The sequence below is a fragment of the Silene latifolia genome, chromosome 9, assembly GCF_048544455.1.
Source record: "Silene latifolia isolate original U9 population chromosome 9, ASM4854445v1, whole genome shotgun sequence".
Lineage (NCBI taxonomy): Eukaryota > Viridiplantae > Streptophyta > Magnoliopsida > Caryophyllales > Caryophyllaceae > Silene > Silene latifolia.
In genome coordinates this window covers 11,603,817-11,613,726 of record NC_133534.1, presented here as the reverse complement: position 1 = coordinate 11,613,726, position 9,910 = coordinate 11,603,817, and the positions used below count along the sequence as shown (strand labels likewise).

The window sequence follows — 9,910 nt, the reverse complement described above, 5'->3', positions numbered from 1 at the left end:
TTATGGCGACCTTTCTGGGCACACAGTTCATGGGAAAGAGGCTTGTCCATTGTGTGGAGAGGATATCGAGTCTGAATACTTGAAGTCTTCTCGTAAGTATGTGTATATGGGAAATAGGAGGTTCTTGTATCATGACCATTGTTATCGCAAGATGCAGAAAGCATTCAATGGAAGACAAGAACTTCGTCAACCTCCTAGAATTTTGAGTGGGCATGAAGTTTATTAGAAAGTAAAGCATATTGAGATAGATTATGGGAAGAAGAGCGGCTCTAAATTGTCTACTCGTGGGTATAAGAAAAGATCCATATTTTTTTATAAACTTCCATATTGGCCTGACCTGGAGGTTAGGCATTGCCTCGATTTCATACACATTAAGAAAAATGTCTGTGATAATATTATCAATACCCTTCTGAATGTTCATGGTAAAACAAAGGATAACGCCGCAGCTAGGGAAGATATGAAAATGATGGGTATTAGGCTAGAGTTGGCACCACAGAAGAGAGGTAATCGTACATTTTTACCGCCAGCAGCTTATACCCTTTCACGGAATGAGCAAAAAGAGTTATGTGCATGCTTGAATGGAATTAAAGTGCCACATGGTTATTCGTCGAACATCAAAAGCCTAGTGTCGATGCAAGACCTAAAACTCACCGGGTTAAAGTCACATGATTGTCACACTTTGATGAAACAATTACTACCTGTGGCTATTCGTTCCATTTTACTTGAAAAGGTAAGATATGCTATAACTAGATTCTGTCTCTTCTTCCACCATATGCGAAAAGTCATCGATCCCGATGACGCGGATTCATTGCAGGACCTCGTTGTAACCTCTCTTTGTCAGTTGGAAATGTATTTTCCACCCTCTTTCTTCACTATCATGATTCATCTGACCATTCACTTGGTTAGGGAGATTTTGTACCTTGGGCCCGTGTACTTGAGATACCAGTATCCTTTCGAAAGATTGATGAAAGTCTACAAGGACTATACATCTAATCGGTATCGTCCGGAAGGTTGTATTGCTGAACGCACTATTTTAGACGAAGCTCTTCCATATTGTTACGCTCATCTCTCCCTTGAGAAGTTGATTGGCGTTCCTAAGAATCGTCATAGTGACTGGATGACCGGAATAGGTATTAGGGGCCGGGTTGAAAAAATTGTGACACGTGAAATGTTGCATTTAGCACACACGTATGTGCTAAACAACGAAGATGCGGTGCAACCTTATATTCAACAACACAAAGATGAGCTCAAATACGATCACCCAAACAAGACCGAGAAGTGGATTGCGAACGAGCATACGAAGACGTTTGCAGAGTGGTTTAGGAATATTGTCTTCGAGTGTACAGATCAAACTGGTGATGACATCTCTCCTGGGTTACTAAGTCTTAGTTTAGGTCCAAATGCCAGGGTCACCTTTTACAACAGTTTTGCCATTAATGGATATACTTTTTATACCCGCGAACAAGATGAGTTGAGCACAATGCAAAATAGTGGTGTGAGTTCTGAATTTGAGGCAATGCACTTTGCTACTTCAAAAGATAAAAAGCCTATTTGGGGAAAATGCCTTTATTATGGTGTTATTCAAGAAATATTGGTACTAGATTACATTGATTTCACAATGCCTTTGTTTCGATGTAACTGAGTTGATAACAACATCCATTGTGTCCGAAAGGATAAGATGGGATTTACGTTGGTCAATCTGGGTAAGGTTGGCAATAATAAGGATGATCCTTTCATAATGGCCTCCCAAGCTAAACAAGTGTTCTATGTCACCGATCCTATGGATAAGAAGTGGTCTGTTGTACTATCTATAAGGAGTAGAAGGAGTAGTCCATCCGATAATGGTGATGATGATCAGGATGTCGTTTTTTAGGGAATGGATCACTCTACCACTGTATCTTATTTCGACGATGTTGACACGGATCATGAGGACACTGAAAGCATCTATATGCGTGATGACCATGGTGAAGGTATTTGGGTTAACGAAGAAACTATGACATCCAAGAAACGTCCCCGATCCTGAGATAGTTCATCAGGATACAGTGATATGGACGGCAAACATTTTGAGTCATTTTCAGACCAATAATTTGTTGGTTTAATTTATTGGTAAATAATTAATGGTCATTGTTAAATAAAAATTTCCAAATTTGCATGGCATGGTAAATCCTGTAGCTTAGATATGCAGTATGCATGCATGCTGGTGTTGTCTTATTTTCTTGATCTTATTATTAGATGTGGATGCTGGTGTTGAAATTGTTTGAATAATGTTGCAAAATATGGTGCTTCATTTGCATTACGATGTATTGTTACAGGTTTGGAATGTAATGGAATTACAGTAATTTTTTTTAAAAAAAAAGGTTCAACAATAACAACGGTTATATTTAAATTACCCGTTGTTAATACTTTCAACAACGGTTATAGTTACACTACCCGTTGTTATTACTTTCAACAACGGTTGTAGTACCCCTACCCGTTGTCATTGATTTTTTGACATATTTCATTTTGGCGCAAATTTGGTGAAAATATATTACAACGGGTATATTTTAACCGTTGTAATAAAGTTTTGACAACGGTTGACTTTTATTGACCCGTTGTTATTAACATATAACAACAGTTATGGTTTGAGAACCCGTTGTCAATAGTTTGTCTTAATAAAAAACTAATTTACAAACACATACAGCATACCATACACAAACACACACAACACCAGTTCAACCGTTGGTATCCTGAGTTTATTCTTCTCTCTTCCTCGCTTTCTACATTCTCGTCGCCGGTCGTCGCCCAGTTTCCGACGCCCAGATTCCGTTGCCTTCCCTTATCATTCTGCTCGTTCTCTTTATCATCATCATCATCAGGTATGTTCACTTTAGTTTTGTGTTTCGTCATTAGGGTTTTAAGACGATCATCTTTTTTCTTTTTCATGCATCTGTTTGTTTTTCGTCTTCTTTGTTATCTTTATCATCCCGTATCATCTACTTCACTCCTCTTATTAGGATTTAGGATTTTAGAAGCTCAATCTGTTGTTTTAAATTTTCATTCCTATTAGGGTTTAGGGTTTTAGATAATACTCTGCATGTACGTTGTTAAGTTGTTCATTTCCAATATCATTCATATTTGGGTTTTAGGATTATCATGGGTGAAAAATGGAAAAGAAGTCAAAAGAATAATAAGCCTGGGGATAATAAGCCTAGTGAGAGGGGTGCTACGAAGTGCCCGAAAGCCCTTGCAGCTATAGCCGCTAAAGTCCCGATGGAAATAACATGGAGCTCGAAGGGTTTCCCTACTGGTCCAAATGCGGGTTTTTTATCCAGTTGGATTGGATGTTGCACAAGACAGTTTGTGCCTATCCATTTAGATGATGTTAGAACTTTGAATCCAAAATTGGCGGAGTTATACTTGGCTCGTGTAAAGGAAGCCTTTATTATACCCGATGAAAGCCATGATAAGTATTTAATGCATAAGGCAGCGGATGTCCACAGGCAATGGAGGTGTGACGTTGCTAGGGATTGGTTGTATGTGGACAAGGCAACGGGGGAGATGCGTAAGAGCCCACCGGCAAACAAGTGTCCCACCATCAATCAGGAACAATGGGATCTTTTCAAAGAGATGAGAACTACTGAGAAGTTTCAGGTTAAATATTCTCGCCTTTTAACGATTTACCTATCATTTTTTTAATTAATGAGTCCTTTATATGATCTTTTTATTATCTCATCTACTTGCGCTTTTATATAATTATTTGAAGGCCGTTAGCAGAACAAATCATGCTAACATTTCATGCAAGAAGGGGAAATGGTATGGTTCTCGAGGCGGTTACAGAAAGATAGAAGAGAACCTCGTAAGTAGCATGCATTATTCCCCGGCCTGTGAGACTTTATTTTTTTAATCACACTTGGACTTGCATTGATACACATTTACATGTATAAATGTTACCATGTTAATGTGTAGGTGGCAAAGGGAGTGACCAACTTGGATCGGCATGTAACTTATAAAGCAGGGCACACACCTAAAGGATCCCGGTCGCGTGACAAATATGATGAGGAAGTGTTGGCCAACATAGTAAGCATTATTTTATTAAGACGAGTTCATTACTAACTTTATTATTTTATTCACAAATATAATTTGAAGTTTATTTAATATATTATAGGACAACGTATTGAAAGAGGTAGAAGAAGGGAAATTAACTCCCAGTGGTCGTAATGACGTTCTTGCTAGAGCGATCGGCCGACCCGAACATCCAGGTCGTTTGAGGGGCGTCCCGTTACAGGTTGGAGTAACGAAATATTATGGGACAACTGCCCCGATAAAGAAGAAAAGGAAGACTAAGTCTGAGAAGGCTGACATGGTACCATTTATTCTATTATTTTCATTTAAGTTCAATTCACATGTTATTGTTGGGATAAAAATTGCTGAAACATTACATTCTTGGCACGCAGCTTCAGTTAATGGCATCCGTACTACTAAAGTTGAATGCTGGAGGCAAGCTTTCCGAAGAAGAAGTGAAGATGATGGAGGATGTCATTTACAAAGGGGGTAATAAGGTACAACAGATTGGTCAAGAGGCCGCTACTACCTTGGCAATACATGAGAAGGAAGTATCGGTCAACGAGATTGAGAAAGATCAGGTATCTAATGCTTCTGAAGTTGTAACAACTAAAGCCGATCAGGTACCTAATACTTCCTTATTTTTCTTTTCTTTTTTTTTGGGTAAGATCAGGGGGTGTGTTCCCTGCCAGCTCTAATGCTATAACTTCTGACATCGTGCCATTGGTTAATTTTATTAGGTAAATAATGGGTCTGAAAAGGAGATGCAACTTGAGAAGACGGCTGATGGAAAACAGCATACATCCCCTTCAAGTCAGTTCCCTGTTTTCAGTAAGGTATGCATGAAGTGTTAAATTAGTTAAATTTATATGAATTCTATTAAATTTTGGGATATAATAATGTATGTAGTGTATATTCTTCAGGCCGTAAACAAGAGGCCAGTTATTCTTGATGACCCTAAATTCGAAAATCCAAATGTGCATGTTGGTCGGGGTCTCGTAGAAATGCACACCAAATCAGCAGCGGTAACTGTAGTAGTTCATGGCGAAAAACTTTTGCCGAATCATAGAAAAGTAGAGATAACTAGAGTCTTTCCAGGCCATGAAAACTTTCAACCGCCGTCCCGATTCGTGACGACATTACCATTCTCGGAGATGCGGTTGGGAGTTTCATCCAATGGCCTGAAACTCACATCTACTTGGCTCGGTCGTCTCCTCGCCTCAAAGAAAGCATTTGGGGTTAGAAGAAATACCTTTATATATATGTTACATTTTTAATTGTTGAATGTTTTTATATGTTAAATTTATATGTTATTTTTTTTTGTAGGGAACAAAAAAGCCGGCTTTGGCGGATAAGCCTAATGTCCTGGGACTTGATGAGGTATTTAATTAACTTCTCCATTTTTATGAAAACCTCCCTTTGATTTTTTTTGTTTCTGTATTTCTAAAAAGCATGGAAATTTTTTGTATGTAGGGAACAGAAAATCCGGCTAAGGCGGATAAGCCTAAGTCCCCGGACATACCAACTACCTCGTCCAGACAACAACTTGATGAGGTATTTAATTAACTTCTCCATTTTTTTAAAAACCTCGCTCCCTTATATTTTGTCTGTATTTCTAAAAAGCATGCATGGTAATTTTGTGTAGGGGACAAAAAAGACTGATAAGCCTAAGTCCCCAGTCATATTTGCTACTACTACCTCATCATTGAAAGAGCAGGTTGATGAAGTATTTAGTTAAGTACGCTTTTATTTTTATTACTCCAACTAGGATATGTTACCTTTGGATTCTTTATTATTTTAATTATCTACATGTGTAGTCTGGTGGTAGTAGCACAAAATCAAAGAATTATTATTTCCCCGACCTGAAAGAAGTTAGGAGTTTAAACGACTCACAATATTCTGGGAAGGATTACATGCAAAAAGTAAGAACGGTGACGATAAGGAAACTGCATGAGGAGGCTAGCCGTCGCATAGCCACCGAGCAATTGATAGTTATTCCGCTCGAGGAGGATATTATAGGGGTTGAGCGCGAAGCACTTATGTCATGGGATATGCTAGCCATTTGGGCTGGCCTAGACCAGATTGATGTCCAACACCTATTTGTTTGGATGAAGTAAGTTTCTTAATAAATAATTTCATATTCTAATATTCTGACTACTAGATAGTGTTTTAAATACCGGAATTAATACCTTAATAATGTAGGATATTGAAATTGAGAGTGATCCCCGAGAAGAAGATTCCATCTGATCAATACGGATTCCTGTGCCCCTATGTTTTATCTTTATTTATTCCGTAATTCTCGTTCGAAGATCGGGTAGATTATATTGCTCAGCAATTGGCGACAACCAAGAAGCTGATTTTTGCCCCTTATAATGAAAAAGGGTAATAAACAAATTAATATTACGTTTCCCCCTACAATTGCATTTTCATAACTAATATATGTACTTGTTAATAATGATGATGTCACTTGATGTAGGACTCATTGGGTGCTAGCAGCCATCATGCCGACAAAGAAGAAAGTTTTTTGGTTGGACTCTTTACATAATCAACCAAGCGAGACTTTTAAGCGCTTGATTAATAAGTAAGTTTATAATACTGATTTATTTATAATAACATTAAGTTTCAATTTTTATTTATATCAAAAAGCTCATTTTTGTCCCTAAAAAAATGAGTTTCTGCCTCCTTTTTTTTTTAAAAAAAAAAAGGCCTTTGAGAAGAGAAGAGCTAACGATCAGGATCAACCCACGAAAGATTCTGATGATGGCCCTGATTTTATTACGATAACAGGGGTACGTGCTCAAATACAATACATTAAGTGCAAAAATCTGTGTTTAATACTAATACAATACCTAAAGTTCAAGATTCTGATGTGAGCCTTCTCTCGTCTGTTTGTTTTTATGTAATAATAGGCCCCTCGCCAGCCGGATAGCATACAATGTGGATACTACGTTTGTCGGTTCATGTTGGAGATTATTAGGCGAAGATATATCCTTATTCCAGAAAAGGTTAGTAATTTAATAATGTGATAAGCCGACTTTTTTTAAATTAGAGCCGATGTTGTCTTGCTTGCTTTTTATAACATGATGTTGGTATACGATATTTGATGTTGTTACAATAATGTCTTGTCTTTGTTTTCTCCGCAGTATGTAATCAACCCGTCACAAGAGATTCAACAAAGACTCAAGTGTAGATATAGACGAGGTAAGGGACATGTTGGGCAAATACGTCTTAGAAAATAGAAATGCATGATACTCGGAGTTTAGATCAGCTTATTAGTAAATTTTTGGTTGAAGTTAGGGAATGATTAGTTCATGTAAATTTAACTCTTTGTAAGTATATATATATATATATATATATATATATATATATATATATATATATATATATATATATATATATATATATATATATATATATATATGATGTTCATTGCTTTTGTGGTTGAATTGAATCTATTGAGTTCGATGAACTCAAATTTGTGATTTATCTTTGGTCTTTGGTATATGGTGCTACTGATATATGCAGGTTTTTGAATGGCATGAAACAAATTTAATTTTTAAAAACATTAGGAGTTCGTAATAAAAACGGTTACTAAAAAAAACCGTTGTGAAGACCTTTCACAACGGTTACTAAAAAAACCCGTTAAGAATACCTTTCACAAATACCGCGCATAATATTCAACAACAGGTTTTAAACGAAGAACCGTTGTTAAAAGTCTTCACAATTTTGGAGGGAAAGTTACAACAACAGGTTTTAAACTAAGAACCGTTGTTACTACAAATTTCAACAACGGGTATGTAGCATATACCCGTTGTTAAAAGTCTTCACAATTTTGGAGGGAAAGTTACAACAACGGTTATACATATGACAACCGTTGTTATATTATTCCCACCAAATTTTTGAAACACTTTCCACAACGGCTTACACGCAACAACAATGGCTTTTAACCGTGGTGAATACTTTCGATAACGGTTTAAGTAAATAACCTAACCGTTGTAAATACCTTTTACAACGGCCGCTTTAACAACGTCCGCTTTTTGTTTTTACAACGGTTTTTACCCGTTGTTATAGCCTGTATCTGTAGTAGTAAATCTTTCATTTTGTTATGCATGCACTAGATCTAAAGAACAAATAATTAACAATTTAATTTGTTCACTATTAGAGGAGTCTAATAATAGGTATATGAACCTAACATCTAAGTGGGTGGAGGCAATTGCTTCACCCCATTGTGATGCCAGGACCGTGATTAAGATGTTTAAAAAGATTATATTTCCCCGATTTGGTGTCTCTAGGGTCGTCATTAGTGATGGGGGAATGCACTTTAAAGAAAAGAAACTAACTTCCATTCTGTCTAAGGTCGGTGTTCAACACCGGCGTGGTTTGGGGTATCATCCCCAAACTAGTGGTCAGGTTGAGGTCTCTAATCGCGATATTAAAGAGATCTTATCTAAAGTAGTTTCAAAATCACGGAAGGACTAGAGTCTTTAACTGGAGGACACATTATGGGCTTACAGAACTGCCTTTAAGACACCGATTGGTGCATCACCTTATCGGTTAGTTTATGGGAAGTCATGTCATTTACCTGTTGAGTTGGAATGTAAAGCTTGGTAGGCAATTCGTGAACTTAACTTTGATCCTAAGTTGTGTGGTCAGAACCGTCTATTGCAGCTAGATACTGGAGGAGTTTAGGCTCAACGCCTATGATAGCTCGCGCATCTACAAGGAAGAGACGAAGAGATGGCATGACAAAAGGATCTTACCTCGTGAATTTCATGTCGGGCAGAAGGTGTTGCTGTTTAACGCCCGACTGCGATTATTTCCTGGCAAGCTGAAGTCGAGGTGGAGTGGACCTTATACAGTGACAGCTGTCACTAAATTTGGGTCTGTTGAGCAAGAAGGTCCCGAGGGAAATAGGTTCAAGGTGAATGGGCAATATGTGAAGCACTACCACAAAGCAAATGAAGCAGACAACCGTGTTGAAGTCTTGTACTTCGACGAGCTTGATGCGCCAGTTCATTGAAGCCAGAAAGGTCGTGCGGGACCTCTTAAACCTGCGCTTTCCGGGAGGCAACCTGGACTATTTTATTGTATTTTAGTTAAACTTATTTCCCTTCCTTTAGCTTTGTGTTGACTTTGAACGCCGAACTATGCGTCCTTCGTATTTCCTATACTTCTTATGTGCGTTTTGCAGGTGAGGCAGCTCGATCGAGTGGTTTTTCTACTCGATCAAGCACTTTTGCTAAGAATTTCACTCGATCGAGCATCTGCTGTCCTCGATGGAAATGCTGTAAATCTTATTCTCTCGATCGAGCACTTTTACTAAGAATTTCACTCGATCGATCATCTGTTGTCCTCGATCGAAATGCTGCAAATCCCATTCTCTCGATCGAGTAACATATCTTCTCGATCGAGTCCTTTTGATACCGAATCCTCTCGATCGAACTGTTCTGAGTTGTTCGATCGAGCAGTTCCGTGTTCCAGCAGCTATTTTTCGTCCGTTGAGCTGTTGTGCGGCTAACTATAACCTCCCATGTTCATGGTCGGTTTGGGGAGGTCCCTCTTTACGCCGTCTTATAAGTTTTCCGACTCCTGATATCCTTTTCTCCTTAGTTTGCATTTCTTTCACTATTTTTGGTACAATAAGGGCATTGTACGGTTTGGTTTGGGGAGGTATGCATCCATATCTGTGTCTGCATGTTTTCTTGCATTTTCGTTTGCACGTTTATTCATTTTCGCATGCATCGTTGTTTTTTAATTCAAAAATCACATAAAATTCAAAATATTTTACGTTTATTTTGAGTCGGAACGTTTGAACTTTGATGGTACATTGAATCTTTACCTCTACCCTGCATATTCTTGACATATTGTT

The 9,910-nt window shown here is 37.9% G+C and overlaps 1 long non-coding RNA gene across 1 annotated transcript; it reads left to right on the top strand.

Annotated features, from left to right (window-relative positions):
* The first annotated feature begins 6,740 nt into the window (after window positions 1–6,740).
* Window positions 6,741–7,213, top strand: LOC141602430 (uncharacterized). Its single transcript, XR_012524441.1, has 3 exons — window positions 6,741–6,830; window positions 6,951–7,046; window positions 7,185–7,213. It is a non-coding gene; the product is annotated as an uncharacterized LOC141602430 (long non-coding RNA).
* Window positions 7,214–9,910: the final 2,697 nt, after the last annotated feature.